The 9,995-nt window shown below is 32.6% G+C and overlaps 1 long non-coding RNA gene across 8 annotated transcripts; it reads right to left on the bottom strand.

The window, feature by feature from the left end:
- Positions 1–3,087: 3,087 nt before the first annotated feature.
- LOC112690220 lies at positions 3,088–9,961 on the bottom strand. Of its 8 annotated transcripts, XR_003149187.1 has the most exons (5): positions 7,737–8,651; positions 6,014–6,178; positions 5,399–5,600; positions 4,111–4,311; positions 3,088–3,851 (listed from the first exon to the last, which is right to left on the bottom strand). It is a non-coding gene; the product is annotated as an uncharacterized LOC112690220 (long non-coding RNA). The 8 variants fall into 8 exon arrangements; XR_003149190.1 differs by lacking the exon at positions 4,111–4,311 and having other exon boundaries at positions 3,090–3,851; positions 7,737–8,644; XR_003149188.1 differs by lacking the exons at positions 3,088–3,851; positions 4,111–4,311 and adding an exon at positions 9,516–9,961 and having other exon boundaries at positions 4,515–5,600; positions 7,737–7,892.
- Positions 9,962–9,995: the final 34 nt, after the last annotated feature.

Genomic DNA, 9,995 nt, shown 5'->3' with positions numbered 1-9,995 from the left:
TCCGAATAAAAATTTAATTCGAATTCGGATATCCGGATAATTCAGTTATTCGGATTTCATGTCCATCCCTAGTCTGAACTGAAAGGAAAAAAGAAGATTAAAAATAATATTTTGTTAAACAAACAAGATCAATCCACGTTCGGTAGAAAAAAAGAAAAGCATGATGTACCTAAAGCATCCGTTGAGTCAAAACAACTTATTCAGAAGTATTTTGAAATAATTAAATTAATTCATGAGTCGTGTATTATTTTGTTTTAATTTATGGATCAATTAAACATTGGGTTTTAAAATTTTATCTAATCCACGTCGAAAGTAATAATTATAAATAAAATAAAATACAGTACTAGAAAAAAATAAAATGTATTCAACAATTTTTAAAAATGTTTATTATCTAGAACAAATAAAAACAATGAATTTAACCAAGTTGGGGATTCCAAAAATCGGTTGCGGGTTGGACTGGTTTAGATTGGACGCAGGTTAAAGAAGCTTGTTGCAAGTATTTTCGCTGGATCCCGGATAAGTATAACCGTTTGCATCCCATCTAGAGTAAATATTGGAAGTTATCAACAATTTCGAAGTTATTATTTTATCCTTAAACCTTTGTAAGATATTCAATCGTATACCGCCGCCACTGTTAAAATAATTTATTACACCGAAAGATATATTGAAAATTGAAGCAAAGAGCGATATCCTACTGTTCGTCGACTTGGAACAGCTTAAAGGGAATAAGTGGGCGAACGATCTGGTGGATAAAGTGAATGCTCGATAACCATCGTTCAAAGAAAAGTAATTACAATTAAATTTTATTTGCACTGCTGTACTGAAATGTATGAACACCTATTTTAATAATAACAGTAATAATACCATTGGTAAAATGTATACTTGAATCGTTTATAGTTCGTTTATGTACTAATATGATGCTAAGTGATTCAAAATTGTAAAAGCATTCAAAAATTCAGAAGGTTAAAATTTCTAAAAAAAAAATCATAATTTTTGTTTTTTTTGTCCATAGATTGTTGAGGATATTGGAAGTAACTTATTGTGTCCCGGAGATATAACCACGTATTTGATAAAGAAAGAAATAATTAATTACCTGTTTACTAGTCAAACGGCATATTATACTTCACTGGAAAAAGGCTTTATCAACATTAAAAAAAACGTCAGAAGTTGTAGGAGTTTTGCTTTCCAGAATGGACCTATAAAACCTGCCGACCACTTTAAGTTCATATCACGAATTGTGTCAATATTACGTTCCGTTATTTATAGTTCAGAGTTATGGTTATGTGGTGATACGGATCAAACTAAAGACAAAAAAATTATACGAAAATTATTGTAAAAATGTAATTAATGAAAGCTAAGCTTACGTATCGGCAAACAACAAACATAGACCAAGAGTTGGTGGTCCGAAACAGTTTAATGTTTCGTTAAATAACCAAAGGAGGAATAATACTCCTACCAAAAAGAATAAACATAGAAAATAAGTATTTTTTATAAATAAATAATACAAAAAATTACACCCACAACCAATTCAACAATAAAATATATATTTTATAAGATGTTTAAAAAAATTGTAATCACAATAAACATAATTTTAACCGTCTGAACCAAAGTGCATATTTTGATAAAACTGATGCATTTCATAATAAATTATAATGCCTACTTAAAATCCGACAGCAATATCATGATTTATTTAAACTGATATTTTCACCTTTTCCGATCAATACAAGATTTATTTTTCTTTTTAATAAAATATTTCAACTCTAAATAATAATGATGTTATTATCAGTTATGAATTCGACAATATTTAAGCACTAATTATCGAATAATTAATATGATTTTAATGACTATTTATCATACTAATAATAAATATTTATATTCTGGGGTGCAGTTGAATGTCTGTGCAGTGCTCTCGTTAGCAAGCAGCCAACTTGGGCTAATACTTAGGGCCTCGTACTTAAAATAAATTGGGGAGCCTACAATTTATCGAGTTAAAATATTTAAATATATTTAGATGTAAGAAAATTATATTGATTTTGCCTAAGGCCTCGCAAAAGCTTGTGACGTTACTGTGTCTGTGTTAAACATTTACTAATCCAAAATGTGTACTGTTTCTGTTTAAAAACTTGCTTACAAATTGCTACATATATTGTTATATTTCTATAATTTTACAAATTTCTACACTTCTCTCTCGTTAACAGTGCCATTTTCGTTGATACGCTAACCTCATCACATTGCTTGATCACGGCCGTTATAAACTTATTTAAGTACATCGTATGTTTTTCAATAGCAATTTTAAAATGTGGATTCAGTGTCATTAACATTTTTCAGAAAATTCTAGAGATGCCGAATTTTTTTCTCCTAATTCTCTTTTTAGTGTTCCTCTTTCACATAAATACGAAAAAAATTCACGATATTGTTAGGTCGCTTAATCATTGAACGGTCACTTCGATTTGATATCGTGTATTTTTTCACAACGTGGTCATTTAAATTCTGTACCGCACAGGATATTTTAGACTTATTATAGCAAAATTTTCTGTTAATTTTTAACTGCGACTTTCAAATAATGTATTTATACAATTACCTGGCTATTTGGAATGTGCAGAATTTATCAATCTCGATGTAATGTCACATAAGCAATTTGGTATGATCTAAATGTTTAAGAATATAGTTGCTAAGTGGATAACATTTTATTATACTCTCATAAATTTTAATTCACTTTAAATAAAGCGCGCCTATACTTTTTTATTGAATTTTATAGAGGAATTTAATAAAATAGTGTAGCATTATTATACAATTTCAATAGATTCCTATATAATAATCAATAAAAAAGTATGGGAGCGTTTTGTTTAAAGTGAATTACAATGTATGAATGTACAATAGAATTAGATCTTCACAGCAATTAGGTATACTCTTAAATATTAAGGTATTAATAATTCGCTTGTATAGTCTTATATCAAAACCAATAAAATATCCTCATTTCAGATAGGGAGATTAAATATACAGTTGTTGATATTAATTATAAAGATATATAATTTTATTATTTAATAATCAATTATAAAATTCAATAAAGGAGTGAACTACAATAAAATATTAGGATGAAATATATTGGTATGGTACTGGACGTGCGAAAATTACTCGATATCAAATTGAAGTGATTGTTTCGTGAAAAATATTTGTCCTTCATGAAATTTCCGTCCGTACATAGGAGTTTGGAAAGTATTGTTCACAAACTACAAACACAATCAACATTATTATAGTTATCTACTCGTATATTAGTTACTATATATTTATATTTTTTTTTGCATGTTATCCAACACTTTACGTTTTATTTAACGATCTAAAGATCCAGTCGATTAGTTATGCATTTATAGTGTTTGCTCTCAAAGAGAGGGGGCCATCAAATGTATGTAGGCCCTGGGACCCACGAGAAACCTGTGCAATTTCACTAAATGACACCCTACGTGGGCGCCACTGATTTGTGCTGTTTAGACGCAAGCGGTTTTCAAATTTTACCAAATAAGTTAATTAATTGTAGTTTGATAACACGTAAAGGTCTAATAACATTTTAACGTCATTTACTTGCTTACCTAAATGTCTTTAAAAAAAAAAAAAAAATGGAATATAAAAATTCAACATACATTATTAAGAAATCTGTTTTACCACAACATCAACTATATTTAAAAATATAATCTGATCCGTCCAAACTCTTTCACTCAAAATTCGTTTTTTTTTCGAAAAATGGTAAAACATGGTTTCACCTATATCATTCATCTGTTCCTGTTTCTTCTCTGACTTAGGAGTTTCACCCGATTTTTGTCGTTTATGATTTGAAATCCATTAATATGTTGACACTAAAAAAAAAGGCACGGGATTAAAAAAGTTGGAATATCTCTGGCCTATTGGTTACTATAAACACCTTGACGTTGGTACTGAATTTAATTTTAAAAATTATGGACAAACCGCATTTAAATTGTTCAAGACATGTTACACTTTACGCACATCATATTTTTAAAATCATTGTGTTTTAATCTAATATAATTTCCTACTCTAAATACTTTTAATTTGTTTAGCTCATTTATGCTATATATGGCTCATACATTGTATACATACATTGGGTTTCTGCGTCCGGGATAATTTATCCGACCACTGTCATTATGATCAAATTACACCATTTCCGAGTACCCGCGATGGTCAAACCCGATGGTTTTTTTTTAGGAAAAGGTCGACCGAGAATATTTTTCGTTTCTTCGGAATATTGTTACACCACCGCAGTCATGTGCACAATCCATATAGTTGTTAAACAAATAACACCTAAGCAGAACTTCGACAAAATGTACAATTTTTATTATTTGTTCGACCAAAGTCATACTAATACCTTACCAAGTACTTTTTAATTGACAGTTTAAATGTGTACAGTGTTATACGAATGTAATAAGTAGGTATACTTTGTAAGTAGTAGTTATACCGAATAGTTTATACACCAATAGTCATAAGTCAATTAACATAAAATATACTATTATTATTTAATATTTTCGTTTACTATATCGGTCTACAGTCTATACAGAGATTAACGTACGGTTACACAGCGCACAGCCCACAAGAACATGATTACCCCGAAAATTCGAAAAATAATTCTTATCACATTACATAACACACCGTTATCAATCGGTAACAAAATAATTGGGTACATTAGAACAATATATCATGATGTAAAAAACTAAGTATGATGCACTGTTTTGTGATAAGCATACATGCGTATCTTTATACCTTTAAATTTATACTTCAGCCACCAGTTACTTCAATGGTGCAATATGGCGCAAGACTTTCGCCGTTTTTCATTCGTTTTACTTTATATTATTGTAACTAAGCGCAGACTCCGATAACACGTCAAATTATTGTCAAACATGATTACACGAACTTGATTAATAATTTCATGCCGCAAATAAGAGAAAATGTACACATTTTAAATAATAACATTTATTGAAGATTAATAACGAGGACATTTTTAATGAACACTAAAAAAGTTTTGATAAAAACTAAATATTCGGTTACCGCCGAAAGGGTTTTAAGTCATGATAATAGATGGACCAATGAGAGGTGATGGAAAATTAGCGCCATATTCGCGCGACGTGAGACTAAAACACGACTGTTGACATCATACTTACAGTCTATTATATCATGAGAACATTGACGAAGTTCTAATTTTTTTTTTTCTTATGCAATGTACTTGATGACTGTAGTGTAACGTGATAACAATATTTATAAATTAAAATACAAATTTTGAATATTATTTATTAGCGTACACGTATATATTAGTATAAATAAATGACATAGTGTATTTACAACTTGCATAATAACAACGACATTTCTTTATTATTTTTCTGGAAAATACACTTACAACTACTTTTTGCCCAGCCATCCGTTTCTATCGGTACTGTGAAAACGGACCTTTAAACGATAAAAACAAAACGCATTGATATGAATGCAGATGGCCATAGTGTCCATTGGGCCATACTGTCCATTACGCAACGTTCCGCTGATGCGTCAACCGGATCGCAACGCTTCTTGCTGTGCTGAAAACGGATACCGGACACCGATTTCTGAAACGAAATACATTGTTTTCAATTTTTTATTAATATTGACCACGCCATATTTTGAAGCGTTGTCCGATCATTCTACATTTCTTTCAATTGTATTAATAAATTGATAACAATTATTATTATTTTAAATGGATCGTGTGGCCAGGTGTACGGTGTCCGATAATGCAGTGCACGGTCCGTAATTTTAGGGACTGGACCGGACTGAAAATTTAAAACAATTTTTTAAAGAGACCAAGACCGGGTCAGTCATAACAAAATATTTTTCTACTGGACCGGTCCAAAAATATAATATAGTGAACAAAATATTCGAACTATGAACATTTTGAATTATACCACATAATTGTTAAATTGATTTAATCTGCTCGTAGATTATTATAAAACTGATAATATGTAATACATAGAATAGTACTTACTACATTATATATAAATACAAATTCTATTAAAAGGTGTGGTGTGGCAGCTGTATACGAGTACTTGAGCTCTGCACGGTCCGTTTTTTAAAAGACTGATACATGATAACTAAAACCAAGACCAGAGCGAACCGATGAAATAAACGGACTTGATAAATTGAGTTCCGCCTAAAAAAAAAAAAAAAAAAAAAGGTAAATTAAGTCCCTCATATAAAAATAAAATCGGTAAATTGAGTTCCTCGTATGAAAATTAAGGCGGTAATTTGAAATAAAGTGAAATACTGTTTTTATTTTTATTTAACACACTTTAAATTATATTAACACAATCGTATACTATTTATTAATAATAATTAATAATAAATAATAAAAATATTAAAAATAATAAACAGATAAATATTTTAATGATACAAGCTTAATAAAGTCAAGTCTACTAATTGCATTATTTTTACACTTCGTCATTTGTTCTCTTAATATATTCTCTTTTTCAATGTTGTGTTTTGACTTTCTACTCATGTCTTTGTTTCTTATTTTAATGTATGTATTTAATTGGATTTCTTTGAGTGCATCAATAAAAATATAAATATTTGGATGTGCAGTATAAAATAAACTATTTAGTTTTGAGTGAAATGATTCACAACCATTTGTTGTACAATTCGATGATGTCGAAAATTCAGACTCAATTTACCTACGCCCGAAATAAAATTGAAACAGACTGGACTGGACCGTATCATTTAGAGTGTACTAGAAAAGACCGAGACTGAACCGACATTTAAAAATAAGACCGAACGACGTAAAATGTTCAAAATAAAATATAAAACGATATAATTATAACTGTCCACAATGTATATTGTGCTATAATCTTGATGAAAATAACATATTATTATGTTGGATATTATTTTACTATGCAATGTATATGAATAAAAACGTAATAAATTGTTATTCAAAATTAAGACCATTATATAACTGAAGGCGGACGGACTGTACTGGAATGATTTTTTTTTTCGTAGACAAGGAGGTCGAACTGGACCAAACGACATTAAATTGAAAAACACCGAACCATGATTCGGTCCGGTCCAAACCAGACTGAGCAGAGCTCTACTGCATACCAAGTCCTTCCATGTCAACTCGCACCAAAACGAGAATAATTGCAACCATGGTTCTTGAAAATATATTCGATAATAATTATTAATAGGTACTTACCACGAACAGCTCTGATGTATACCTACAAAGTACATTAAACAACGGCGCAAGGGTAAAATATTGATTTCCATGATAGTATGCATGTTGTTAATTCTATAAATAATGTCTTTGAAATGTAAATACATTGTTCAATGGATTTTAAACGAGCCAGGACCGACTGGTCCTAACCGAGTTGATTTAATTATAATTTTTAAACCGGACCGAAATGATTATGGTTTAAACCAGGACCGGACCGAAATCTATCATAAAAATATGGAGTCGGACCGAAACATTTTTCACGAATTTTTATACAATAAGACCGGACCATGCAGAGCACTAGTGTCCGGTAAAAACTGTCTGTTGATTACGACGTTTCACCGTACCGGTAGAAACGGATATGGTGGCCCGACACTTATACGCCCATATTATACATAATATTTTATGATTTAGTAAACGTATAAAGGTTATAAACGAAGAAAAAAAATCGTTTTATACCTGACTTTCAACGATCTACAGGTAATGTAGTTTTGTGGTTTATTATACATACATGCGTGTTGGATTTCGTAGTGGTAACCGGTTTTCTGGTATTCCGTCGTCGCCGTTTCACAGTCAAGTAACAACACGTTGTCACAACATACAGGATTTGACGGATAAAGCGGTTTCTTCATTATAATATAAGCTAGGCGTCTATTTTAAAAATTAGCTGTAAATTAACATTTTCAAAGGTGATTTTATCATAGTTTAAATCTTACAAGTGGGCCGTGGGAAGATTCGAAACAATTGATTTAAATATCTCACGTAGAGAGAACAAGTAAAAAATGAACTACCACTGAAGATTGTTTGAGTATAAGATAATTGGTTTTTCAACAATTTTTTCCTTTACAACTTATATATTGCAAATGAATCGGAAAAAAATGATTATCGGTTGTAGTAAAAATGGTTGCGGATACCGATATTTTGTTCATTGAAATTGTACTGTGAATTTTACAGGTGAACGGAAAAATGTTTCATTTGTTTTACAGTTCACGAGTTTATTAATATCACTCATTGTTTTTATTATTCATTAGCATCGTATTTCTTTTACAATAATGTTATAATTATCTTGAAGCCTTGAAAGCATAAATTATTTGTGCAAAGGTATTTTCCTTGGGTACAACAATGCTCTATTTTTTTACAACAAAATTTAAATTAGAAAATTAAAAAAAAATGTAATAAAAGAGATATTCTTATATTCTTATGTAATATAAGACTATATTTTTATTTATTATCAGTGGTAATATTCACTGAGCTACGGGGCGAAATAGTTATTTTAACAAGAAACACGAACCAGCAATGATGATTAGGGTCACACCGTACTGTTATAAAAATGTTAATTTATATATATTTATTTTATGAATAAAATTTCAAACCCGTTAAGGAACATCAGTACTAAGGTTATCCCCTCCCAGGAGATAATTAGTAAAAATACACAATTTCTTGACGACCTTGACATCGCACACGGGCGTGTTGTTTAAATTAACCCCATCGCTATCCGTATTCGCCGTGGTTATATTTATTTTATTAATATGCTGATAAGTCGTCTGGATCTAATCTCCGTTTTCGGATTAACATCGATAACACTGCTTATTAAAAAAAAAATATGAATTACTAGTGGCCGTAGTAATTTAAATAAATATAACATTTAATAAGTTATAACGAGAAAAAACTTGTAATCACTATAATAAGAACAAATAGTAGATACCCGTACAATGGCTAATAAGAAAATTATTAGAGCAACGAGATTGACGAGAGACGGTAAATAAAACAGCCCCATCGCATAAATGCATGGTCATGTTTAATGACCACATGTGTTGTTTTCGAAAACCCCGTCCGGTTGGTACTACACATACGATTGGCGATAGCCATCAAATTATTTTTTTTTATTAATTAATTGATAAACTATTAACAAACACCCCGAAGAGTAAATGTACGGGTATTTTACAGTTGCGAACCATAGAAATGAACTAAATCACTCGAATCGTACGGTATACCAACGACAGGCAACTGGGCGGTGTGCAGACGACTTGGACGGCCAACGTAAAAATTAATAAGTTGATCACGTTCAACGTTTCAAAAACGACTAGAGGTACGGTGAACGATTGATATTTTATTAACGAACATTCTGGGCTCCTATGGAAGCACTAGACGTCGAAAACACGAGGTACGCGAAACGATGGGTACTGTCGATCGACGGTTACGTACACAGGAGTAGGCGAAACGTTTTGCCCCGGTGCCGATGGACATTCCGACGGATCTTGTTTATCGGTCGACGGTCGAAAACACTTACCGGACCAAAATCCTGGGCGGGCGACCGATCTCGTTCACGCCGGTACGAATACATGATGCGTTGGACGCGAAAACGGTCGGTCACGACCGTGCTGGACCGCACCGGTCGGGTACGCGTCGTCGGACGTTCGACACGACAAGACGGATTTTCACGGTGGTTCGTGTTTTTCCGTTCGGCCGACGTACACGTCGCATCTACCTGACCGCCGCCCGTCGCCGAAATCTCTACGCGTGTCGGTCCGGATTTCAGTTTTTCGACACGCGTCTCCCGTCGCCCCGCGACGCGCTCGGACGAGTTGGCGCAAGCGCGGAGGCGCGCGAGCCACCTCTCCGCACGTGTTCCGTCGTAGCGACGGGCTTCCCTCGTCCTGTTGTTGTTGCTCGCCGGGCGGCGGTCGGTTTCCCTTTCGCTCCGCGCGCATCCCACACCGCGGACGCGTCGACCGCGTTACGTAACCGGCGGCGGCGGCGGCGGCGGCGG

The sequence above is a fragment of the Sipha flava genome, unplaced genomic scaffold (genome assembly GCF_003268045.1).
Source record: "Sipha flava isolate LNK unplaced genomic scaffold, YSA_version1 49577_pilon_pilon, whole genome shotgun sequence".
NCBI classification, from domain to species: Eukaryota; Metazoa; Arthropoda; class Insecta; order Hemiptera; family Aphididae; genus Sipha; species Sipha flava.
This window is presented reverse-complemented; position numbering and strand designations above follow the sequence as displayed.